Here is a 27,998-nt window from a genome sequence, read left to right as displayed (position 1 = left end):
CTCGGGAGGCTGAGGCAGGAGAATTGCTTGAACCCAGGAGGCACAGGTTGTGGTGAGCCGAGATCATGCCATCGCACTCCAGCCTGGGTAACAAGAGCGAAACTCCATCTCAAAAAAAAAAATCAAAAATTAGCAGGGATGGTGGTGCGCATCTGTAGTCCCAGCTACTTAGGAGGCTGAGGCAAGAGGATTGCTAGAGCCCAGGAGGTTAAGGCTGCAGTGAGCCGTGATCACACCACTTCACTCAGCCTAGGCAACAGACTGAGACCTTGTCTCAAGATCCTCATGAATTTTGCTTTCTGACACGAAGAACTAAGAGAAAAAAAATACACTTTCTTTCCCCACAATATACCTAAGAAATCAAATAAAAATTTGTTTTGAGGCATTCAAAATTAGAGCTTATCAACATACCAGGGACTCTCCTGTCAGTGACTTGGCAAGAATGGTGGATACAGGTTGGAGCTTCCCTTTCAGCTGCATGCAGCAAAGCACTGCCCGGAAGACATCGTCTCCCTTAGCCAGTCCTTCTCCCAGAACTGCCATGAAAGAATAGCCATCATGAACCACATGGCATTTAATACACATTTTTCTTGATTATAATATTAACATACTATCACATGCATGGCATTTTATATCCTAAAAAAGTTACTTCAATACTAGAGAGAAGCAGTGGTGTTTCTGTACTATCCAAAACAGGCATATAAGGACAAGAAAAAACCTGTGGCCATGAACATACCGAACTTACAACCAGTTGAGATCAAAATCACAAGGAGAATCAACCCTAAAGCTCTTGAGGGAAGAATACTGTTTCAAGCTATGAATTCTGGGTGAATGAGGGTTTTTAAATTACAGACTTAGCTGAATAAAGTTCTCATGTTTTTTACAGTAGCATAAAACCAGGTGCCATTAAAATGAATAAGAATAGAACTGCAAATTTCAACTAGATATTCCTAAGCAATTAAGAATTAGTCTTTATCAAATCCAACAAGATTTACTAAGAATCCAATTGTCTAGTGGCCACAGAAAATACTACCCAAATTGTTTGCAATGGTTTGCAGATTTAACCTAATACAATCATGAGGATCATATTTCTAATGAAATGGAATATATTCATTTTGATGCCATGTCATCTGAGATGATTTCTCACAGCAACTGCTAATGGTTCAACTAGCAGAGCAATCTGTATCCTCCTCTGCATTGCTAAGTCCAAGATTCTATGATTAGTTTATACATACTTTAGCTTCCTTTGCAAGAAAATAATTTGCTGAAAAAAAAATTTTAGAAATTATTTTAATTATTTCCAAGGAAATGTTTTAAATACAGTATAACATACCATATATTTAAAGTCCACTGGATCTGTTAATAATATATTTTTGTTATGAATATATCTTCTCATATTGATTTTTTTATTACACAAACATTATAAAACTAATAACATTCTACATAAAAGTTCATCATAATCTCACCAAAGTTTTCATTTATTCATTTTCACCAATTCTGATCAATATTCACATAATTTTTACATGACTGTAACTGATGCCAACTTAAGTTTGTATTGTTTTTTGCCCTCAGCATGTTCAGTATTTTCCATGTGATCAGAGTGCTTATATTTATCATTTTGTTGGCTATATAATGTTCTATCGAGTAGACACATCAATTTAACACTTCCTTTGTAAGATAATAATTCCAATTATTAACTATTAAAAATAACACTGTAATAAAAATATTTTACATATATCCTTTATTGGATCAGATTACTAAATTGAAAGTTGCAGTCTTTCTGTATTTAACAGGGTTTTATTCAATTATTTTTAGTTTGGGTAAACCTGTTGTTTCAATTCATCCATACTACAGATCATGCATCTTTTCAACAGTCACTAGATAGTTCCAATTAAGTGAAATACTCCAATAAGGTATCATTAAGAATGTCTGGAGTGTCTTACAGAGTTTCAAGGTAAGTATTCATCTCCCTCAGATTGTACTATTCCTAAAACTATTCAAATCTGACATTGGGCAAGTTACTTTATCTGACCCTCAGTGTGGCCATCTGCAAAAAGAAACATGTATAAATTTGCCATTAAAGATTAAATGAGATAATACAAGAAAAATGCTCTTGCCAGGCATGGTGGTTGACACCTGTAATCCCAGCATTTTGGGAAGCCGAGGCAGGCAGATCACCTGAGATCAGGAGTTCAGACCAGCCTGGCCAACATGTTAAAACCCCATCTCTACTGAAAATACAAAAATTAGTGGGCATGGTGGCAGGCACATGTCATCCCAGCTACTCAAGAGGCTGAGGCAGGAGAATTGCTTGAACCCAGGAGGCAGAGGTTGCAGTGAGCCGAGATCACGCCATTGCACTCCAGCCTGGGCAGACAACGGTGAAACTCTGTCTCAAAAAAAAAATTATTCTGAAGAAAAATGACACTCCTACTAAGGTATGGATTAGTTAGACTGCTAAGCCTATTTCCTCCCCTATAAAATGGAGGTGACAGCAGCTACTTCATAAAGTTGTGGTAAAAATTAATTATGCTAATTATAAAAGTATCTAGCAGCCTCCTGTATAAGAGTTCCCTACATATTACCTTCCCCTTCTAAAAATTTTACAGCAGTACTGAGCACTGCTGAGGAAATATCCTAGTTCATTTTTAGTAACTAGGATATTAAGAAACTAGTTGTCAAGAGCTGAAAAATGTTTGGGGGAATGAAAAAGTCTAAGAATATTTCAACTTCATATGATGATGTCATACTTAAAGAGTATTAAATCACATAATACTTTAAAAACACATTTCATAGATCTTTGGTTTTGTACAAGGTATTTGCTGAATTCATTTTGCAAAGTTTCTTCCATTACACTGCTATAAGAGTATCTTAATATTTGTCACATTTATGTTCCCCTTTTTTCTGTCTCTTTTTCAGACAAGAAGCAGTACTGATACACTTTCTTCCTGTTTCCCTTACATGCAGGTTGATTTATGTATGCGAGGATCCCCTATGAAAAACTATGGCATACAAATAGTCAATACTTATAAATAAAAACCTCTCCTGCTACTGTATCATATAACAAAATTAAACTGCAATGCTGCCAATCTAGTTCTTTATTATCTTTATTATCCTGAAAAGGCTTGGGGAAAATAAAACGTATGGCCTATTGTATTATTAAACTTGTCTCAGCTATAATAATTGAACTTGCCAAAAGAGATGTCATTAACAATCTAATCTTGAACAATTATAAAGAAGTTACAGCTCCTTCCCATCAACTATGTGTGACATTCTACTGCGAGCATATAACTGTTCTCAAACTGAATTGTTCCTCTCTGTTCACTAGGAGGTACAAAGGAGGACTTCTGTCAGCTTGCTGTATATCTGCATCCAAGTCACCACCCTCTTTCATTCATAACTTTTTGTGATATTTTCTAACACTTGAAACATCTTACTTAGAGTGTTTTGGACTAGAAACTGAGTAATCTAAGGAGTAATATTCCATTCAATTGTTTTAGCAAAATCTGTCTTTCTTGGGGTTCGACAGCCTCTGGCTATCACAAGGCAAGGATTAACAATTAAAATGTAATTCCCCTTGCTTTTAAACAATTAAGGAAAGTAATCTTAAAACAAGCTTATAGTAAATGCTGATTATTCTCTATTGTCTTCAGTAATATGACCATACTAGGTTATTTCTTTTCTTTTTTTGAGACGAAGTTTCACTCTTGTTTCCCAGGATAGAGTGCAATGGTGTAATCCCAGCTCACTGCAATCTCCGCCTCCTAGGTTCAAGCAATTCTCCTGCCTCAGCCTCTTGAGTAGCTGGGATTACAGGAATGGGCCATCACGCCCAGCTAATTTTGTATTTTTAGTAGAGACAGGGTTTCTCCGTGTTGGTCAGGTTGGTCTCAAACTCCTGACCTCAGGTGATCCACCTGCTTTGGCCTCCCAAAGTGCTGGGGTTACAGGTCGTGTAAACCACTGTGTCGGGCCTTTTTTTTTTTTTTTGAGATGGAGTCCCACTCTGTTACCCAGGCTGGAGCGCAGTGGCATGATTTTGGCTCACTACAACTGCAGCCTCCCCGGTTGAAGCAATTCTCTCACTTCAGCCTCTCCAGTAGCTGGGATTACAGGCACGTGTCACCACACTTGGCTGATTTTAGTATTTTTAGCAGAGACTGGTTTTACCATGTTGGCTGGGCTAGTCTTAAACGCCTAACCTCAGGTGATCCACTTGCCTCAGCCTCCCAAAGTGCTGGGATTACAGGTGTGAGCCACTGTGCCTGTTCTAGGTTACTTCTTTAATCAAATCCTTAGTATTTCTGAAGTGTTTTATTAAAGAGCTTAGCCTAATCAAGGTATTTTTCCCAAAAACTTTCCTGAAAATTTTTTTCATTACCATATAAACTAAATCCTTTAGTCAGTAAATAAAATGACTCATTCATTGCTTAGATGTAATCATGCTCTCAGAATTAACACTTCAGAAACTGAATTTAAAATGAAAATAAAGGTCAAGCCTGTAATCCCAGCACTTTGGGAGGCTGAAGCATGAAGATCACCTGAGGCCAGGAGTTTGAGATCAGCCTGATCAACATGGCAAAACCCCATCTTACCACAAATACAAAAATTAGCCAGATATGGTGGCACATGCCCATAACCCTAGCTTCTTGGGAGGCTGATTGCTTGTACCCAGGAGGCAGAGGGTGCAGTGAGCTGAGATCACCCCACTGCACTCCAGCCTGGGCGACAGAGCAAGACTCTGTCTCAAAAAAAAAAACAAAACAAGCAGCATGAATGGATCTGAAGAGGATCATGGTAAGTGAAAAAAGCCACTGAAAAGGTCATATGCTATATGATTCAATTTCTATAACATTCTCAAAGTGGAACATTAGAGAGATGAAGAACAGATTAGTGGTTGCCAAGGTTTAGGAATGGTAGTAGGGAAGGGTAGATGAGTGTGACTGTAAAGGAGTAGTTCACTTCCTGAGAAAGAAACAACAAAAACAAGTTTTTATTTATTTTTTTTAAATTGTAAAGGGCAGGAGGCAGCACAAGAAGATGTTCACAATGATGGAGCAGCTCTGGATCTTAACTGTGTCGGTGGTTAAATCAATCCACACATGATCAAATGGCATCGAATACCCACACTCCTGTAGTAATGTTAATTTCCTGGTTTTGATTTGGAGCTAGAATTAGGTAAGATGTTCGATGAAGGGTACATGGGACCCCTCTGTACTATTTTTGCCACTTCCTGTAAACCTATAATTATTTCAGAATAAAGAGTTTAAAGTAAGTAAAGCGCTTACATATATTACTTTTTAAAAAAACAGGTAATATAACTGGATCTAACAAACAATGAATTAAGACATGTTGTTGAGGCTGGGTGCAGTGGCTCACATTTGTAATCCCAACACTTTGGGAGGCTGAGGTAGGAGGACTGCTTGAGCCCAGTAGTTCAAGACCAGCCTGGACAACATGGCAAGACACCATTTCTACAAAAAAATAAATAATACAAAAATTAGCTGGTTGTGGTGGCACATGCCTGTAGTCCCAGCTACTTGGGAAGCTAGGGTGGGAGGATCACCTGAGACCCAGAAGGTTGGCAAAGTTGAGGTGAGCTGTGATCACACCATTGTACGCCAGCCTGGGTGACTGTAAGACTCCGTCCAAAAAGGAAGGAAGGAAGGAAGGAGGGAAGGAGGGAAGGAGGGAAGGAGGAAAGGAGGGAAGGAGGGAAGGAAGGAGAGAGGGAGGGAGAGGGAGGGAGGGAGGGAGAGAGGGAGAGAGGGAGAGAGGGAGGGAGGAATGTTATTGAACTGCATCTCTATTTTAAAAGCCTGGGTAATTAAAAAAACACACACATTGTATAGAAGAACTCAGGAGCTTAAATACTAAAATTCTTGTGTCCACCACACTAATATTATAATTATTTAAGTGATCCTGAGGCTCAATTTAATACAGCTCTTTTTGTGCCTGTTTTTCAAGTCTGTTACGCTAAAGGAGATGAAAACATCTGCAAAACGCTGAAACATACGCAAGCAGTAGTTGAGGATAAAGAGAAGTAGCATGCCCTTTCAGATCAGAAGGACTTCAGTTCAAAACCACAGTTCCACTCTGGACTGGCTCTGCACTCTTAAACAAGTAACTTAATTTCACAAAGTCTGTTTGCTCATCTGTAAAACTGGAATGATAATACAATTTGACTAAATAAAATATATCAGAGGGCCCAATCCTGAGATAATTCTAAATAAATAACATTATCCTATTCACTAAATATTTTTTCAAAAAAATGTTTAATTACCATGGAAACTAATTAAAACTTCTGAGGGCTAAAACTCTTCTGAGAGCCAGGTGGATTCTGAGAGTTGGAATTTGTGAAGCAGAATTCCAACTTTAAAATTTTATAATCTTAAATCAGTTTCTGGTTTAAACAAATCAGCCATTAAAAAAAAAACAAAACTGAGGACAGAAAAACAGGTAAATCTGATTATGGACTGGACTTTAGATAGGTCAGGGAATTATTAGGGAATTACGTCAATTCTATTATGTTAATAACAATATTTTGGTTATGCAGTCTTGGTCTTATTTTTTAGAGAGGCATACTGAAGTATTTAGGGGTAAATGTCATGACTCTTTAATTATTCTTAAATATTTCCGAAAAAATAAATATGGCAAAACATTAGTTGTTCAATCATAGCTTTGAGAATATGAATGCTTATTATATGATTTTCTCTACTTTCCTGTATGTCTTATATTTTTCATAATAAGAAAGAAATAATGGGCCGGGCACAGTGGCTCACACTGTAAATTTCAATACTTTGGGAGGCTGAGGCAGGCGGATCACTTGAGGTTAGGAGTTCGAGACCAGCCTGGCCAACATGGTGAAACTTCGTCTCTACTAAAAATACAAACGTTAGCTGGGCATGGTAGTAGGAGCCTATAATCCCAGTTACTCAGGAGGCGTAGGCAGGAGAATTGCTTGAGCCTGGGAGGCAAAGATTGCAGTGAGCCCAGATTGCACCACTGCACTCCAGCCTAAGTGACAGAGCGAAACTCAGTCTCAAAAGATGAAGGGAAGGGGGAAGGGAATGGAAAAGAGGGAAGGGGGAACGGAGAAGAAGGAAAGGGTAAGACTGTTTTTTAATTCCATGATGAAGACTACTAGTCTAATTTCCTAACCCACAGTAGGTCTGAAGCTGCAAATGGAGAAGAAAGGGAGAGTAGCTGCCATGAGGCATGTTGAGAATTGCAAGGAAAGCAAACTGATAGCCTGACAGTAAGAGAACAGACATCAAGACTACACTGTAAGGCCAAGCCGGGCGGATCACTTGAGGTCAGGAGTTCAAAACCAGCCTGGCCAACATGGTGAAACCCTGTCTCTACAAAAATACAAAAATTAGCCGGGCGTGATGGCAGGTGCCTGTAATCTCCGGCCTGGGTGATAGTGCAAAATGCTCTCAAAAAAAAAAAAAGGACTACAACTGTATAAGAAGTCAACAGTCTGGGCTGCTTAAGATATGAGCTATCCATGGCAATCCCTGGTAGCATCTTAGCATTACCAAATACTATAATAGAGACTGAGGTTCTCATTTTGCTTTTTATTACTGACTTCTAACCATAGAATTTCATTTTACACAAAAATAATGTTACTAAAAGTTAAAAAGACAAAAATTACATGTAACAGCAGAATTCTACAACTACCAATATACATGTATAATACTGGCCAATCTTTCCAAATGTCTTTTTCAAATAAAGGATTTTGTATATACGGCTTTTGCATTAATTAAAAAATGACCATTTTCCAAGTTCTTATCACATAAAGGGGAACAAGGAATGTGTAGAATGTAATTAATGAAATCCTTCCTTATTGCAAGCTAACCTATTTTTCACTTTTACACACAGCACTGCAAGGAACACCACTCTGCATACATTTTTTTCTCTCTTTTGGATTATTTACTTAGGATAGTATCCCAGAAATGAGATTAGTGGGTCAAAGGGTATGAATAGATCACCAAGCTGCATTCCATTCCATACTCCACCAACACCACAAGAATATACGCATTTCATGACAACAACTTTATCTTAGGCATTGCTTAAACTTAATATTTTAGTGATTCAAAAGTTGTGAAATAGCACCTAATTTTAAAATGCGAAGGAAAACAATTAAAAGAATAATGCACCATTTGTCCATATGCTCCTTCAGCATTTATCTTTGTATGACTTTTCATAAGTCATTGAACTTTCTAAGAGTTTTGTTTGTACATCTCCAAAATAACAAGACTGCATCAATTTCAACAGTACTCAGGGAAATGAAAACTGAAGAAAGAGGAAGTATTTCTGACACACAAGATTGGCAAAATTTCAACACTGAGAGGTTTCAGTGACAGATTACAGAGACTGGGCAGTCTCTAATATCATTGTGGGTGTGTGCATCTGAAAGTAATCTGACAGTGTCTATTAAAATTATTGTTAAGTATATGTACTCCTTAACCCAGAAATCCAGCTCTTAAGACTATCCTACAGAAAAAAGGGCAACAATAAGAAATAACATTTTATTACAGGATGGTTTATAATGACAAACCAGAAAACCAGAACCACCTGAAAGCCCATCAATATGGGAATGGTTGAATAAATAGTAGCATATCCACACCATGGAATATTAAGTAGGAACTGGAGCCAGTGTATAAATTTAGAACAATATTCATGATACATTGACATGTAGGAAAGCAAGGTGTTAGGTGATGATCACATTATAACTTTAATTTTAAAGAAAAAACCCTCTTTTTGTATTATAAGCATCTGTGTTTGTCACTATGGAGAAAGGCACAGAAGACCTTTCTCATACAGCAAACGAATAACAATAATTTCTTCAGATGGGGGAAGGAGAAATTATTCTCTTCATATTCCTCTGTATTATTTGACTTACTACTGTTTGCTCATTGTAATTTTAAAATTCCCATAGATAGCAGGAATTCTTTTTAAAGCAAAATTGTACTGGATATCTCTTAATTTCTAGTTAACTCCCACAGCATATAATTCCATGAAATGAGGTTCACAAAGACATCACTGAATCTTTTTTTTTTTTTGAGACAGAGTTTCGCTGTTGCTACCCAGACTGGAGTGCAATGGCATGATCTTGGCTCACCACAACCTCTGCCTCCTGGGTTCAAGCAATTCTCCTGCCTCAGCCTCCCGAGGAGCTGGAACTACGGGCGCGCACCACCATGCCCAGCTAATTTTTGTATTTTTAGTAGAGATGGGGTTTCACCTTGTTGACCAGGATGGTCTCGATCTCTTGACCTCGTGATCCACCCGCCTTGGCCTCCCAAAGTGCTGGGATTATAGGTGTGAGCCACCGTGCCTGGCCGTCACTGAATCTTTAATGAACTGGAATTTAATGAATGGTTAAATTATGTTCAATGACCACAAGAGTATGTAATATAGTTTTGTAAGTTTTATAGCAAACATAGTTAATACTTTTTTTTTTTTGAGACAGAGTCTCATTCTTTCACCCAGGCTGGAGTGCAGTGGTACAATCTTGGCTCACTGCAGCCTCTGCCTCTCAGGTTGAAGCGATTCTCCTGCCTCAGCCTCCCGAGTAACTGGGGCTACAGGCACACACCATCGCACCTGGCTAATTTTTGTATTTTTAGTAGAGACAGGGTTTCGCCATGCTGGCCAGGCTGGTTTCAAACTCCTGACCTCAAGTAATCCACCCGCTTTGGCCTCACGAAATACTGGGATTACAGGCGTGAGCCAGCGTGCCCAGTCAAATACTTTTTAAAGTGTTGAAACAAATGGGTAAGCAGAAAAAAAAATTAACTCATGTTAAATACCTCAGCACCACTATCCCCAAATTCTGGATAAAGGAAACACTGTATTATTCAAATCACTGAGCTCTGCAAACAATTCCACCAAATGTGTGTGAGAATGTACACTGAACTCTTCTCCCACATACTCCTAGAGTCATTCTAGTAAGCAGCAACAACCAAAAGAAAAGAATGCCGGTAAGTACTCAAAGAGCAAGATTTCCTGCCTGATCTCAATTTCCTGCCTGAAATAGGAGGCCAGGCTCGGTGGCTCATACCTGTAATCCCAGCACTTTGGGAGGCCAAGGTGGGCAGATCCCTTAAGCCCAGAAGTAAAAGACCAGTCTGGGCAACATGGTGAACTCATTTCTACAAAAAATACAAACATCAGCTGGGTGTGGTGGTGCACACCTGTAGTCCCAAATACTTGGGAGCCTGAGAGGTAAAGGATAACAGTGAGCCATGATCACCCCACCCAACTCCAGCCTGGGAGACAGAGCAAAACTCTGTTTCAGAGAGAGGGGGAGAAAAAAAGGAAAAATCACTAAAAAGCATTCTAGCTCGTCTCCTCTCTAAGGAAGATCTTCTGATCAAGAAGGAAAGGCATTTTCAGAGGGACAGGCCCATCCTTTCAATGTATCTAGCTAAGCTCAACATTTTATTCAATGTGAGTTACATTTCTTAAACTTTGGCCCTTATGGACTAGAACTATTCACACAAAGTTTAAAAGGACACATTATCAATGTAAGAACTTAAACATTCATGAGTAAGAGCAATATTCACATGTATACCCAGCTTAGTGGAAATGTCATCGTTCAAATCAGTCACTAGCCACCACAGTAAGGTGGGTTTTTTAAATACTATCATCATTTTTGAAATTAGCCAGGAAAAAAAGAAAAATCAAACCTTAAACATTGCTCAGTTAAATAACTTAAAAGAGTTCCATTTTTAAACATACCATGTCTACAATCTTCATCAGCTTGCACATAGCTTTTCTGCAAAATAAAAGATATAAGAAAAATTAAGTAGTTCAAGAGCTGCTTTTAACAGAGATGTTATCAAAGGGAAACTTGGCTTTGTTTCAAAGTTTAATTATTAATGTAAACTTAATATTCACAGAGCAAAGCTAACACATGTGCTCTCTGAGGATTACAGGGCACTCTACAAATAAACATTGTAGTATACTTCCCAGTCTGTGGACTTTCACCCCTACTTCTCACCTTCTCCAACCCTAACTCACCAGCACCTCCTCAGCCAACAGCTTTACTGAGAAAACTGAAGCCACAGAAGAAAATTTTCAGACTGTCACCACTTCCCAGCATACACTCTGTTTTCCTTTTACCTGTTAGCAGATGTACTCCCATGCTCCTTTCTGAAGTCAACCTACGCCTGTGCAGATCCACTCAGCCGCCTACTCAGGCACAGCACTCCAGCAAGCCTCCTCAACTTGTCCTACATCATTAATTTTTTGCCTTTGATTGCTTTATTTCTATACAGAAATACAGTTATTTCTCCCATCTAAAAAAATATTTCCCTTGACTTTACCTCTCTGACTAGCTACCATTCCTTTTTCTTTTCTTTTTGCTTTTCCTTTCTCTTTTTTTTCTTTGGTGTCTCTTCGTGGCAAAACTCCTCAAGAGTTGTCAATGTTGATGTATTTCAATTCCTTTCCCCAATTCTCTCCTAAGCCCTCTTTTAAGCAGACTTTACCCACTACTCCGAGGAAGCCACTCTCATGAGATCACCAGTCACCTCCACTGCATCCACATGGACCCACACGGATTCACATGTCCCCACTCAGACACAATCTCACGGCTTTATTGGCAGCTGCTGACATCATTCAACATATTCTCACTTGGACACACTTCCTTCCTTCATGCAGCTACCAGGACTCATTACTCTCACACTTTCCCCTTTCCTCATGGTTGCTCTTTAGGTTGCTTTGCTGGTTCCTGCTCTGCTCCTCAACTTCTTGACACTGTAGCAGCCCAAGACTCGGCCCTCAGTCCTCGCCTCTTCTCTATGACGCTCATTCCCTCGGTGATTCTACGCAGGGTCAAGACATCATACAGCACTTCTGTCCCACACTCTTCAATGACTCTCTCTCCCAAAGTCCATACGTGCATATCAGACACCTTACTCAGCGTCTTCAGCTGGGTGTCTGAATGACATCTCAAACTCAGTATGTCTAAAACTGAACTCCCACCTTCCCCCACAAAAACCTCCTCCCCAGCTGTAGCCTTCTAACCCCAGTTGAAGGAAACACCATTCTTCCAATTTTTCAGACAAAAAGAATTGAGGTAAGTAACTGCAACTGCTCCTCCTCATTCCCTGCACTCAATACATGAGGAAATCTGATCGCTCCTACTTTCAATGTATAAACACTTCTTACTACTCCTACTTCTCACTATCTCCACTGCTACCCCTGTGATCTGAGCCACTCCGTCCTCGATTATTCTAATAGTCTCCAACCTACTCTCCCTTGCATCAACGCTTATCCCTTTACAATTTATTCCTGCACAAAAGTCAAACAATTCCTGTTGAATTAGATCACGCCGATCCTCTGCCCAAAGCCCTGCAATAGCTCTCCAACTCACACAGAATAAAAACCAAAGTCCTTTCCACAAGCCAGCAGGCCCCACAGGCTTCAGTCCTCCCACCTCTCCACCATGAGCACTCTACTCAGGCCACACTAACTCCTAGCTGCTCCTCAAGCACAGCAGGCAATGTTCTGCTGCTGGATCTGTTTCATTGCCTGCAATGCTCTTCCTCCAGATTTACAAATGGCTCATCCGCTTGCCTCCAGTTATCACCTTCTCAATAAGGCCCGTCCTGACCACTCTATTTAAAATCGTAAACCCATCTCTAACCCCAATACTCCCAATCTCCCCTGCCCTGTTCTCCTTTTTTCATGCAGTTACTACCTTTTAACAATCTATGGTGCTTATCTTTTATGTCTATTGTTTATTTTCTGTTCCCCTACTAGAAAAAGTATCATAAAGATATCTTTCTCTTTTATCAATATAAATAACAAGAACCTAGAATAGTGTCTAGTACACAGTATACACTCAATAAATACTTGTTGAGTGAGTGCATAATCCAAAATGCCCTACAGCAGTACAATTTACAAGGTTCAAAAGCATAGTTACCTTGCCATCAAAGATATTCAGCTATCAGCAGCCACTTCACTCACATCTCTTTGGCCCAGAATTAGCTGTTTGTGTAGTGCCACTCAATGAAAAAGGCCATTTTACATAGTTCAGCACTGGCTTATTGACAGTGTTTACTCACCAGTTGCAAAAATGAGGCAATTCTGTAAAGAAGACTCTCGATTTTGATGCGTTCTATTTCCAATGGACAAGTCCCTGTGAAGTCTGCCATGGAGTACTGGCCAGGAGAAAGAAGGGCCTCTGTGCAGTGCTTGAGGGCCATTTCATAGTCCTGCCTCTTAAGTGATTCACATGCTTGTTCACATGACTTTTCAGCTCTTCTGTCTTCCATGACTCAGGGACAAAAATCCTACAGAGAGAAAGAACAAGAGAAGGTTTTTAAAACTTATTAATTATAAATTCTAGCCCCATTCCTATCTCAACTGGCTTAATTATCTATCTGAATACTCTCAGCTAGCCTTTTGATCAAGGCCACAGCTAAGCAGCAGCTATTGATGCTACAAAATCTGTATTTCTCTTTGATATTGTATGAAGTCTTTACTAAGATTCAGGCAAAATGTCAATCATAAACCAGGATTGTACCAACAATATATCAAATTTGTAAATGAAACATGCCTGTGAATACTGCAAAGTATACAACAAACCATAAAGGATACCCTTTTTTAACCAAACGGACAGAAACATTTTACATCCAAACCTCCAAATTTCAGTTTCCTAATTTCAGTCTCACAGTTCTATGACCATGACTGCAGAAAACCAAAATCTATACCATGCAGGATTCTTTCAAACCACCAATTAAAAAACTGGTTGGAACTGTTTGAACTGTCCATTAATTCAATTCAACAAACATTTCTCAAGGGCCAGGCCCTGTGCTAGCAGCAATGAATGCAAAGATGAGGCATGTCATCACTGCTTTCAAGAAACTCAGATTCTAGCAAGAGAGGCAAAGCACAAATGAACAATTACAAAAAAAGACTTATTCCATCTGCCTAAAGGCATGAGCTGATTGAAAAGGTGAAAAGGAGTTCAACACACAGATGATAGGGAGAGCAAATGCGAGTTTTTCAGAGAGAAGAGTTCAAGTGAAATCACCAAGGGGAGAAAATACACAGCTTAAACTCAAGGTACATAAGACGAGTAAGAGAGGTTAAGAATGATCTCAAATGCCATGACAAGAAGCTAGGGTTTTATTCCTTAGGCAATGCAGCATGATGAAATATTTTTAAATAAGGAAGGAATCTATCAAATATAAGTCCTACCAGCTCTATAAAGAACTGGTTAGAAGTAGAAGAAACCACAGGCTTGCCATAGGGGAAGAAATGGCAAGCACTGCCATTAGTTAAGAGATCACTAAAATAGTCCAAGTAAGAAATAGTGGGAGTTTACACATTGTTTCTCCCCAGCTATATCACTCATGGCAGGAGCAGAAAACTTGGACAGAGAAGACCTAACTCCTTTGACCTTACTTTAACAATACCGCTCCCAACAGTCACTTTTGCTGACCATCTCTGTCAAACTTACAGATTGCTTTTTGTGCCTGCATCCACTTCTCTCTCTCTCCTGCTCTTCCCTACCTTCCACCTTAACCAGCTGGCCTCACTGTACTTCTTTGTCTCTTCTGCCTGCCTCCAGCCTACATGTTTTCCACCAGCCTTCCTGGCTTTGCTAACGACACACGGGCTCTGCCCCCTCCTAGGTGTGCTGTAGCCATCTGCTGCCAATAAATGCAGTACAAGACGAGGAGGGGGAAAGAGTGGCCCACAGAGAGTGGCAGGAGGCAAGATGACAGACATCTGTCAAAGCCCCTTCAGCTTTTGAGCTTTGTGGTCTACCAAAACTGTAGAAATAGCTAAGAAATGAGATCAGAAGTATTCAAAAAGGACTTCGACAGTATTTGTCAGCATTTGTTCAATACTGATGATTTAATACATGTGGTACAATATAATATTCTCTACTTTTCTCAGTTTAAATTTTTATTTTAACACTTTTCTGTTTCACTGCCAGGCTCTAGTGGACTGGCATAACCACTGCTTACTGCAGCCTCGACATGCCAGGTTCAAGGGATCCTCCTAAAGCAGTATCTCAAGTAGCTGGGACTACAGGCATGTACCACCATGTCCAGTTAAATTGTATGTATGTATGTACGTATTTGTAGAGACAGGGTCTCCCTAAGTTACCCAGGCTGGTCTCAAACTCCTGGGCTCAAGTGATCCTCCTGCCTCAGCCTCCCAGTGCTAGGATTACAGGAGAAAGCCACTGCACCAAGCGTAAATGAACACTTTTAATATAAAAAAAGAAATCTAACTGGGTTAAGATAACCCCCCCCCAAAAAAAGAGTACTGTGTCCTTGGTCTTTACCTGGTTTCCCTTTAATCTCTCTCAGCTTTCCTTTGGGGGGCTGTAACTCTGAGTTTAGCTGAAGGGGATTTAAATATTTAAGTCATAGTTGGTATGTATGCCTTTTATACAAACATATATTGATTTGGGTGAAATCAATTATTCAACAAAGTCAAAAATAATGGCTGTATTACTACAGCGATGTTGCCCATTAGACAAAGAGTGGCATTACAAAATAATTACTATCTGATGATATAGTCCAGATATAAAATATTAATGCTATTAACATTTTGGGTGCAGTAATTTTTTGCTGTGGGCCATTATGTGCATTGTAGGTTATTTAGCAGTCAGTACTCCTAGTCCCTACCAAAAGATGCCAGTAGCACATCCCCTGACTTTTAACAACCAAATATGTCTCCAGTAACTGCCCAGAGAGGGCAAAATCAGCTCTAGTTGACAACTACTAATATAGACAAGCATACACTGCTTGCCAGATAACAGCAATAACCAGAGGCACTAGAATTAGCAAATCTTCCCTACAGAACTCCCAGCCCTAGATGTACCGAGAATCCCTGCCCTTCCTGTACTGTGTCAGTCTGTGGGGTTGGTGCTTGCCAACCCCACAAAGTGACACATCTAGACAACTAATACAAAAAGAAGTAGTGAGAAAAGCAAAGCTAATAACGTACCAGCTAAAATCTTTCTTAGGAATGAGTGTAGCACAGTGATCCAGAGCACAGAGTGGGAACCAGAGGACCTGTGTTCAGAATTCACCAGCTGTACCACTCTCCAGCCGCATGGCCTGGGGCAAGTGGCTTAACATGGATTATTTCAACTTGCTCACCTCTAAACTGGGAAGACAACTAATACCTACCTCCCAGAGTTACTGTAAGGATTAAGTGAAATAATATATATAAAGCACATATGTATAAAGGAATGCCTGGGACAAAAGTGCTCAGTAAGTATTAGCTATTATTATGTCCCTAAAATTCCTTATTTTTGCTTAATATAAAGCTTTTTTTTTTTTTTTCTAAGAGACAGAGTCTTGCTGTGCAGCCCATGCTGGAATGTAGTGGTGCAATCATAGCTCACTGCAGACTCAAACTCCAGAATGATCCTCCTGCCTCAGCCTCCCAAGAAGCTGGAACTACAGATGCATGCCACCACACCTGGCTAATTTTCTTTATTTTTTGTAGAGACCAGGTCTTGCTACATTGTCTATCCTAGTCTTAAACTCTTGGCCTCAAAAGATCATCCCCCTTTGGCCTCCCAAGTGCTGAGATAACAGGTGTGAGCCACCACACCCAGCCTATATAAAGCTGAAAGCACTTTACTGACCTCAACATATAATACAGCATAGAAAATAAAGTATTATTCTATGTAATTACTTTACCTACTAGACAGAGGAATTATTTTCACCTGTTTTCTCCATCTCAATACACTGGTAATGATTATGCAAAGAATAGCCATTGGAGAAATAAGTATATCTGCAAGTCACTGATAAGGACTAGCTGAACCCTAAATCTGGCTATGAGGGATGATCACAGAGGCCACGACCAACATTAATCACCAAACACATTAGCCAGGGAGATCTCGATAACATTAATATGTAAGTAGAGATTAAGGGCAGAACTATGAATTTCAGGAGGTTTGAGAGGAAATGACTCAATTTATGACCCAGATGCTTTCCTCTGAAGTGGAGAGCTACCCCAATTACCTTTGTTAATCAGGTCCTGACAACTAGTTTCCAAGGTCTACCTGAATCACAGTAGGGTCACTTAGCTGTAGTGTGGATCTCAATACAACGCATGCTCTGTTCAGTTACTTTTTCAGATTTGTCAGAAAACAGCAAGGGAACAAGGAACAAGGGAACATCAACAAGGGAACAAGGCTTGATGGAGAATGAGTGCATCCCATTAACAGAATCAGGCTTCAGAAGATGGATAATAAGAAACTTCTGTGAGTTAAAAGAACATGTTGTAGCCAATGTAAAGAAACTAAGAACTTTGAAAAAAGGTTTGACGAAATCCTAATGAGAATAGACAATTTGGAGAGGAATATAAGTGAATTAATGTAACTGAAGAATACAATATGGGAACTCCGAGAAGTATGCACAGGTTTAAACACTCGAATTGATCAAGCAGAAGAAAGGATATCAGAGGTCGAAGACCAACTTAATGAAATAAAACGAGAAGACAAGATCAGAGAAAAAAGGATAAAAAGGAATGAGCAAAGTCTCCAAGAAATGTGGGACTATGTGAAAAGACCAAATTTACGTTTGATAGGTATACCTGAATGTGACGGACAGAATGAATCCAAGCTGGAAAATATTCTTCAGGATATTATTCAGGAAAATTTTCCCAACCTAGCAAAGCAGGACACTATTCAACCCCAGGTAATACAGAGAACACCACAAAGATATTCCTCAAGAAGAGCAACCCCAAGGCACATAATCATTAGATTCACCAGGGTTGAAACGAAGGAGAAAATACTAAGGGCAGCCAGAGAGAAAGGTCAGGTTACCCACAAAGGGAAGACTATCAGACTTAAAGCAGATCTCTCAGCAGAAACTCTACAAGCCAGAAGAGAGTGGGGGCCAATATTCAACATCCTTAAAGAACAGAACTTTCAGCCCAGAATTTCATATCCAGCCAAACTAAGCTTCACAACTGAAGGAAAAATAAAATCTTTTATAAACAAGCAAGTACTCAGAGATTTTATTATCACCAGGCCTGCTTTACAAGAGCTTCTGAAAGAAGCATTATACACAGAAAAGAACAACCAGTATTAACCTTTCTAAAAATATACCAAAAAGTAAAGAGCATCAACATAAAGAAGAATTTACATCAACGAATGGATAAAATAGCCAGTTAACATCAAATGGCAGTAACCCTAAATTTAAATTGACTAAATCCCCCAATCAAAAGATACAGCCAAAACCCAACGGTATGCTACATCCAGACCCATTTCACATGCAAGGATACACAAAGACTCAAAACAAAGGGATGGAGAAAGATTTACCAACCAAATGGAGAGCAAAAATAAATAAATAAACAAAAAGCAGGAGTTGCAATTCTCGCATCTGATAAAATAGATTTTAAAGCAACAAAGATATAGTGGTAAAAGGATCAATGCAACAATAAGAGCTAACGATCCTAACACCCAGATACATAGAGACTTAGACTCAATGAGACAGAAAATTAATAAGGATATCCAGGACTCGAACTCAGATCCGGAACAAGTAAACTTAATAAATATTTATAGAGCTCTCCACTTTAAATATACAAAATATACATTCTTGTCAATACCACATCACACCTACTCATAGGTTTAAGTGAAATATTGATTGGCCATTATTAATACCCATTTTTTAGAATAAAGTAACATTTCTGTTCTCTCTCCCTCTTTTTCTTCCTCTCCTTCACTCCTTTTTTTTCTTTCCTTCTCTCAAAAAAAAAAAAAACAGAAAGGTGCTCTGAGAATGGGGACCCAGGGAGCCCTTTGATTCTGTCCCCTACCCTTCAAGGAAAATAAAGAAAAAAAAAAAAAAAGATAAAATTACAGGGTCTTGCTCAAAAAAAAAAAAAAAAAGAAAGAAAACAGCATGACTTACTATACTCACTCCTTCTGAAGAAGCTAAAGTGGCTTCTCAAACATAAAAGCAAAACTGTCAAAGTTAAAATGAGAAAACATCTCAGGCCATGCTAAAATGAACTAATATGCCGTGAGAGATCTAGGAGGACTTCTGAACGAGACCAGCTCCCAGATACACATCGCACATCTGTATATATAGTACATGATCCTGCTTCCTGAACATAACAGCCAGACCCAAGGGCAGATACTAAGTTGGGTCTCTAAGGATCTTCCCCATGGGAACAGAGTGGCCCAGGGAATGGAAGTCACTGCCACTGAAGCTGAGTCACATTAAGCACACCAGTGTAGGAAAAACACCACGTTCACCCATTGCTAAGGTTCACACCATCCGTCTTGACTCTTTCTCTTCTTGTTAAAAATTATCCAAACTTTTATCAAAAGAACATAAAACACAAGGAACATTTACTTGGGGGATGTGACTTCACAGGCAAGAAAGCTGAAATCAGAAATCAAGACTCTAACCCAAATCCACTAACTCCTCTGATCTGCTGCTGGCCTATAAAAAGAGACTAATACCATGCAATGAACATTAGTTGTTTTGCCACCAAATACCCATTCCCTTTCCTGGTAATAAAAGCCCACAATTTCCCTTTGAGAATTCACCTCTCCCCAACTCTTAGACCATGTGGTTCCTGAAGAGCTAACTCCTCCAGGGATGCAGGATGGCATGAGACACTAACTGGCCAATCTGAGCCCCACAGCCCTGAGCACAGGGATTGGCTCAGAGTAGGACACATGACCCTATAAGAGCCAATGAGACACTATGAGACTTGCTGAGGCTTCTGGGAAAGAAACTGGTGCTCCTTCCAGCTGAATCTAAATTCTGAGAAGCCAAGGGGGGGTTGAATGTACTGCAGCCGTTTTTCTTTCTTTTTTTTTTTTTTTGAGATGGAGTTTTTTTTTTTTTTTTTAACCCAGGCTGGAGTGCAATGGCGCGATCTTGGCTCACCGCAACCTCCGCCTCCTGGGATCAGGCAATTCTCCTGCCTCAGCCTCCTGAGTAGCTAGGATTACAGGCACACGCCACAGTGCCCAGCTAATTTTTTGTATTTTTAGTAGAGACGGAGTTTCACCATGTTGACCAGAATGGTCTCGATCTCTTGACCTCGTGATCCACCCGCCTCGGCCTCCCAAAGTGCTAGGATTACAGGCTTGAGCCACCGCGCCCGGCATGCAGCCGTTTTTCTTACAGTGTCAGCAACTGAAATCTATACAGGAAAAAGCACAGCTGATTCATAGAGAGAAACTGAGTCCTGATGACATCAGCTGACCCTGGCTAATCAGCCAGCTCTGGCTAGCGGTGCCTGGACTTCAAAGTTAGGTAAGCCAAGAAATTTTTTTCTAGCTTAAGTCAGTTTAGGTTGATATTTCAGGCAGTTGGAACCAAGACAGTCTTAATTTAGACAGATAATCTGATCAGTACCAAATGAGCTGATAATTGTCTTGTAAAACAGTGTATATGCGATTATTAATAACAATGATCATGTTATTTATTACTAATAACAGTAAGTGTAAAGAGAAAAAATAACTGAGCATGGGAGACAAATGGCTTAGTGTGATATATGATTCTTCTGTGTCTTAAAAATATAAGCCTAGCTTTCCATTCTGATAGTGCTTACGCAAACATGGTGAACATTCCTAAAATCTGCCGGACTTTCTGTAAGAAGTGTGGCAAGCACCAACCCCACAAAGTGACACAGTACAAGAAGGGCAAGGATTCTCTGTATGACCAGGGAAAGCAGCGTTATGACAGTAAGTAGAGTGGCAATGGTGGGCAAGCTAAGCCGATTTTCCAGAAAAAGGCTAAAACTACAAAGAAGATTGTGCTAAGGCTTGAGTGCATTGACCCCAACTGCAGAGCTAAGAGAATGCTGGCTATTAAAAGATGCAAGCATTTTGAACTGGGAGGAGATAAGAAGAGAAAGGGCCAAGTGATCCAGTTCTAAGTGTCATCTTTTCTTTTATTATGAAGATGATAAAATCTTCAGTTTATGGTTAAAAAAAATATATGCCGAAGGCATTTGTTTTAACAACGTATAAAGTTACTTCAATAACAGCAACAACAACACAATTCTACTGAATGTTCATTGTGTGCCCGACATTGAAAAGGTTTTTTTTATGTACATGGCCAGGTGCGGTGGCTCACGCCTGTTGTCCCAGTTCTCGGGAGGCTGAGGCAGGAGAATCGCTTGAACTCTGGAGACAGAGGTTGCAGTGAGCCCAGATTGCACCACTGCACTCCAGCCTGCACGACACAGTGAGATACTGTCTCAAAAAGAAAAAAATTAAGATTATATGTACATAATCTAATTTAATCCGCACAATGACCCTATTAAGTAGGTATTAGATTGTTATCATGATTATCATTCCCATTCACAGATGAGGAAACTGAAGCACACAGTTAAGTTACTACCCAGTTACACTATAAACCACAGAGGCAGGATTCAAATCCAGTCAGACAGCTCCTTTTAGCCATGACAGATTCTGAGCCCACAAGCAACTAAGGTTCTAATGCTATTCCAATGGAGTAAAAATTCCAGCACTCCCAAAAGCACCAAATGTGACAATAAAATACCACCATTTTAATTCTGAAACAAGGTTAACATAGTTCTGCATTACAAAAAGTACGTCTGTGTTAATAACCACAATGTTATTGTCATTTTAAAAAATGTAAACACACACACACACACACACACCCCTAAGCCAATTATCTCCTTGGTTAAGCAAAAGTCCTATGTGTCCCAAAACTAAGTAGTACATTAATTAGTACCATCTTTCCATAAAATGGTAACATTTGCATCCTTCCACAAAAGTCAACTTTCAGAGAGTATCGCATCCCTAAGTTACTTTTTACCACTTTTATGAAACAGAAACTTGTTCTAAAATTGATCCATCTTAGCAAAATCTGACAAAAGAGCAAAATCAACAAACTTTATCAAAAATAAACATTTCTGTACTATGAAAGATACTGTTAAAAGAACTGAAAGACAAACTAGGGATTGAGAGAAATTTTGTGCAAATCATATATTTGAAAAAGGATTCGGATCTGAACATATAAAGAACTCCCAGCCAGGCGCAGTGGCTCACGCCTGTAATCCCAGCACTTCAGGTGGCCAAGGCAGGCGGATCATGAGATCGAGAGATCGAGACCACCTTGGCCAACATGGTGAAACCCCGTCTCTATCAAAATACGAAAATTAGCTGGGCATGATGGCACATACTTGTAATCCCAGCTACTCAGGAGGCTGAGGCAGGACAATCACTTGAACCCGGGAGGTGGAGGTTGCAGTGAGCTGAGATCACGCCACTGCACTCCAGCCTGGTGACAGAGTGAGACTCCATCTCCAAAAAAAAAAAAAAAACTCCCAACACTCAACAGTAAGAAAACTAACCAAATAAAAACTGGGCAAAAGATTTCAACAGATACTCCACAAAGAGGCTATGATGATAACACATAAGCACATAAAAAGATGTTTGATGTCATAAAGTCAGGATTAGATACCACCATATACCTATTAGAATGACTAAATTTAAAATACTGATAACACCAAGTGATATAGAGTAATTGGAACCCTCATATAGTAGGAACATAAAATCATTCAGCCACTCTGGAAAAAGGGTCTGCAGTTTCTTATAAAATCAAATATGCACACTACATTATATGACCCAACAATCCCCACTGCCCCTCAGACAGATACTGTAGAGAAATGAAAACTATGTTCACACAATGATCTGAACACAAATGTTCATAACAGCTCTATTCATAATTGCTGAAAAGTGGAAACAACTCAAATGTCCTTTAATGAGTGAACAGATAGACCTCTTTGTGAGGTAAAACTACTCAGCAATAAAAAGGAACAAGCGTTCAATGTATGCAATAACTTGAAATAATCTCAAAAATATTATGCCATGTAAAAGACCCCAGTCTCAAAAGCTTACATACTGTATGATTCCATTTATAAAATCTTAATCTCAAAAAGATAAAACTATAGGAATTAAGAACAGATCAGTGGTTGCCAGTGGGTATGGGTCAGGAAGGAGCAACTATAAAAGAGCAAGAGGGAGTTTTTAGGGTGATGACACTGCCCTGTATTCTGATTGTGGTGATGGCTGCACAAGCTATACGTGTGTTAAATTAGTAAAACTGTATACCAACAAACATTAATTTTACTATATGCTAATTTTTATGATAAAATTATAAAAATTATTTTTAAAATATGAATCTGAATGTCCCAATTGACATGATTTTTTAAAACTAAAAAGGAGATACAGAAGGATAAGTGAGCTGTGAATAAACAGAAAACCCATGCACCTCCCTTTCTGCATATATAGGTTTTACAGGCAAGAATAGAGTCTCAGAAAGAACCTCTCCAAATGGAACAATGATTGAGTTCACTTGGCACAAAATGTAAAATACTTCTGAAGAATTCCATCATAGCTAGATGGTTGGGTTGGTCCAGGACCAAAAGTAAATGCTGGAAGAAAAATGAAATCTATCTTTCCACTCCAAACCGCTGTCTGTGATAGTAAAAGAACCACCAGAACACCTTGAAATCAAGTCATGAAATATACTTTTAAAAATCAGTTGTATTCCTCAAATTAGCATCTCTTGTTAATGTAGTTACAGTCTTCTTTGATCTCAAAGACCAATCCTTTGTTAACAGACCAACTTTAAGCAAAAATAAACTGATCAAATAGCAGGATGTCACAGTAGTAAACTAAAATTTCTTCAATCTAAATTCAAGATGATTTCTCCATCTCTGTCTTATACATTTGCCTTTTAGAAAAAACTCTACCACATAATTAACTTAGGTGGAATGAATCAGACTGCATTTGAAAAGGTTGTAGAAGAGTGATGAGTTATGTTAGACAGCATCGCTATTTCCTTCGACAAAAATTACTAACATCCATAACTGGTTCTTAATCAGACCCCAAGATATCTTTACTTATTAGACTATATAAACAATAAAACTTAAAGGACAAATATAATAAAATACATGTTTCTTTATATAACAAAACAAAAATTTAAATCAGAAGAACTACTAGAAAAAATCATATATCGACATTTTTTAAGTTAGTTCTTCTACTCTGCCATGAATTCTTCTACTTTGTTTTCCTTGTAGAAATACCATTACTAACCTGAAACTAGAAAGTAAATACAATTTGGGAGGCCCAGGTAGGCAGATTGCCTGAGCTCAGGAGTTCAAGACCAGCCTGGGCAACATGGCAAAACTCCGCCTCTACTAAAAATACAAATATTTAGCCAGGCATGGTGGTGGACGCCATAGACCCAGCCACTTGGGAAATTAGACACAAGAATCACTTGAACCCGAAAGGCAGAGGTTGCAGTGGCGATCACAACGCTGAACTCCAGCCAGGATGACAGAGTGAGACTTTGTCCCCCCAAAAAAACATTTATTGTGACCAAATAAAGAAAAGCCAAATTGACACTTTTTTTTTTTTTTGAGACAGAATTTCGCTCTTGTTGCCCAGGCTGGAGTGTAGTGGCACAACCTCCACCTCCCAGGTTCAAGAGATTCTCCTGCCTCAGCCTCCCGAGTAGCTGGGATTACAGGTATGTGCCACCATGCCTGGCTAATTTTGTATTTTTAATAGAGACAGGGTTTCTCCATGTTGGTCAGGCTGGTCTCAATCTCCTGACCTCAGGTGATCCACCTGCCTTGGCCTTCCAAAGTGCCGGGATTACAGGCGTGAGCCACCACATCCAGCCAATACATTATTAAAATAACCCAAGTGGGACCTGGTGCAGTGGCTCATACCTATAATCCCAGCATTTTGGGAGGCCAAGGCGGGTGGATCTCAAGGTCAGGAGTCTGAGACCAGCCTGATCAACATGGTGAAACCCCGTCTCCACTAAAAATACAAAAATTAGCCAGGTGTGGTGGCATTCGCCTTTAATCCGAGGTACTCAGGAGACTGAGGCAGGAGAATTGCTCGAACCCAGGAGACAGAGGTTGCAGTGAGCCAAGATCACACCACTGTACTCCAGCCTGGGACACAGAGTGAGACTCCATCTCAAAAAAAAAAAAAAAAGTTTATGACAAAAATAAAAGTGGGTATCTCTGGGTGGTACCATTACAGTTTTTTATTCATCTGTATTTTATAATTTTTTTCCAAGACATACATAGTCTTGCTGTGCTACCCAGGCTGGAGTGCAGTGGCATGATCTTAGCTCACTGCGACCTCTGCCTCCCAAGTTTAAGTGATTCTCCTGCCATAGCCTCACGAGTAGGTGGAATTAGGGATGAGCCACCATGTCCAGCTAATTTTTGTATTTTTCTTATAGACAGGGTTTCACCATGTCGGCCAGGCTGGTCTCAAACTCTTGACCTCGTGATCCGCCTGCATAGGGCTCTCAAAGTGCTGGGATCACAGGTATAAGCCACCGCGCCCAGACATGTATTTTATAAGTTTTTAACAAGCAGCAAGTTTCATTGTCATGGAAAACAAAAAGACTTAGTCCCAGAAGACTTAAATTAATTTGCCCAAAGACACAAAATTGAGGCAGCATAGGAATTCTGGAATTAATCCTCTTTCTCTTTACTCTAGACCCCATGCAGAGACCTAAGAACATATCCTATTAAACTTGTTGACTCTCCTTACTTGTTAATACACAAAATTTAAGGTCACCAAATTACTTTTGCTTCACCATTTGCTTCACTGTAATTGATGTAGAGGGAGGAAACAATACTGAGAACTGTTGAAGTTGGACAGTGGGTACATGGGGATTGATTACACTCTTCTTTCTACTTTTGTGTGTCTGAAAATGTCCATAATAAGAAACTTTTAATTAAAAAATAACCAGTCTGGCCAACATGGTGAAACTCCACATACACTAAAGACGCAAAAATTAGGCGAGCATAGTGGTGTGCCACTGTAATCCCAGCCACCCCGGGAGGCTGAGGTGGGAGAACTGCTTGAACCTGAAAGGCAGAGGCTGCAATGAGCCAAGATCGTGCCACTGCACTCCAGCTTGGGTGACAGAGCAAGATCCCTTCTCAAAAAAATAAAAATAAAAAAATAAAAAATAAAGTCCTCACTCCCCAACAGAACTATGTCGCTTCCCACTCTCTGTTGAGCACTGCTGCCTAGGTTAGGAAACACCACAGCTGTGAACCTTCAGGATTTTTCAGTGTGAAGCAGAGAAGAAAATCATGGACTGAGGATCTTGAAGCTTCCATCTTGGTTCTGCTTTAACTGTGAGACCTCACTGATTCCTCTAACTTTTCAGGGCCCTAAACTTCCTTAGCTGTTGCCCCATTAAATCTCTGAAGTTCCTTGTAGGATTTAAATTCTGATTCCAACTTTCTATGAGCTCCTTAAACTCAATACAATCAAAACCAAATTTGTCTTAATTCTAAACTCCTAAGAGCCATTCTCCCTTGTGACCTACCTATTTTTTTTTTCTTAATGTCCCATTCTTCCAGCCACGCAACCATAAAAACCACAGCCTCATCTCTGACTTGAGTTATAGAACTTAGGGGGCTGATGCCTATAATCCCAGCCCTTGGCGAGGCCGAGGCGGGCAGATCACTTGAGGTCAGGAGTTCAAGGCCTGCCTAACCAACCTGGTAAACCGCCCCCCATCTCTACTAAAAATACAAAACTTAGCCGGGTGTGGTAGAGGGCACCTGTAATCCCAGCTACTCAGGAGGCTGAGGCAGGAGAATTGCTATAACTCAGGAAGTGGAGTTTGCAGTGAGCCAAGACAGTGCCACAGCACTCCAGTCTGGGCAAGAGAGAGAGACTCCATCTCAAAAAAAAAAAAAAAAAAAAAAGAGAGAGAGAGATAGAACTTTGGGAGGCCAAGGTGGGCTGATGGCTTGAGCTCAGGAGTTCAAGACGAGCCTGGGCAACAAGAGGCTGGGGCGGAAAAATCACTTGAACCTGGGAGGCAGAGGTTGCATGAGCCAAGATCGAGCTACTGCACTCCAGAAAAAAAAAAAGAGATACAGAATTACCTGTTCCCACCCTACCCCATCTAATTAGTCACATCCCTCCATTCAGCCTCCAAAATACCTCTTGAATTCCTGCCATGGCCACCAATTCAATTTAGGCACTCATCCTCTCACTTAGATTGCTACTATGAACCCAACTAAAGTCTCTGCCTCTAAATTCTCTTCCCTACAATCCATCATACTGGTCCTTAGTCTGACATTTAGGAACCTCCAAGGCCAAGCATAGTGGCTTAGGCCTGTAATCCCAGCACTTTGGAAGGCCGAGTGCTGCAGGCCAGGAGTTCAAGATAGCCTGGGCAACACAGCAAGACCCCCATCTCTATAAAACATAAAAATAACAAAAAGTTAAATATTTAAAAAAAAAAAAAAACCTCTCCAAAACCCAGTCCTGACCTATTGGCAGTCCCACCTTATATTATGTTCCTTTATGTACCCCAGGACCCAGGTAACTTGGATATGCAATTTCATCACATCCACATTTCTGACATAACCCCCAGACTTCCCTCCAGAATGCCCTCTTCCCATGGCTTCTCAGCTTCCTGGTGGTGTGATTTAAATGCCACCTCTTCAGTTGAAGTGTTCCCTCATATCCCCAAGGGGGCAGTATCACTCCCTCCACTTAATCCCTAAGTACCTTGTATAGCCCCCTTCAATGGCACCTATTAAATTCCTGTTAGTCCTTTCATTTGAGGGTGCCCCATTCTCTCTACAGATGATTAGTTCCTTGTCAATGGAACGATGTTTCGTTTATCGTTGTATCCCTCAGAACAGAGCTTCTCAAAGGGTATGCCACGGCACATTGGTATGCCCCGAATGAGTTAAAGATGGCCTATGCTGGGCGCGGTGGCTCACGCCTGTAATCCTAGCACTTTGGGAGGCCAAGATAGGTGGATCATCTAAGGTCAGGAGTTCAAGACCAGCCTGGCCATCATGATGAAACCCCATCTTTAAAATAAATAAATTAATTAATTAAATTAAAAAAAAAAAAAAAAAAAAGATGGCCTAGACAGTGGTGGTCTTCTCAGCAATCCAAGCAGCCACAGAGAGACAACAGAAGCCAGAACCCA

The 27,998-nt window shown here is 39.9% G+C and overlaps 2 pseudogenes across 1 annotated transcript in view; one reads left to right on the top strand and one right to left on the bottom strand.

Annotated features, from left to right (window-relative positions):
- LOC100408637 (putative helicase with zinc finger domain) overlaps positions 1–27,998 on the bottom strand; it is a 53,576-nt pseudogene that overhangs the window by 16,724 nt on the left and 8,854 nt on the right. The window contains exons 4-6 of the transcript XR_013535668.1: positions 13,083–13,310; positions 10,750–10,786; positions 412–536 (exon numbers count right to left, since the gene is read on the bottom strand). The product of XR_013535668.1 is annotated as a putative helicase with zinc finger domain (transcript). The remainder of the gene's footprint in view (positions 1–411; positions 537–10,749; positions 10,787–13,082; positions 13,311–27,998) is intronic.
- On the top strand, positions 20,409–21,003 carry LOC118153756 (large ribosomal subunit protein eL42-like; annotated as a pseudogene).

This window comes from Callithrix jacchus, chromosome 5 (genome assembly GCF_049354715.1).
Source record: "Callithrix jacchus isolate 240 chromosome 5, calJac240_pri, whole genome shotgun sequence".
NCBI classification, from domain to species: domain Eukaryota; kingdom Metazoa; phylum Chordata; class Mammalia; order Primates; family Cebidae; genus Callithrix; species Callithrix jacchus.
The sequence above is the reverse complement of the archived record's forward strand: the minus strand, read 5'-3'. Positions and strand labels throughout refer to the sequence as shown.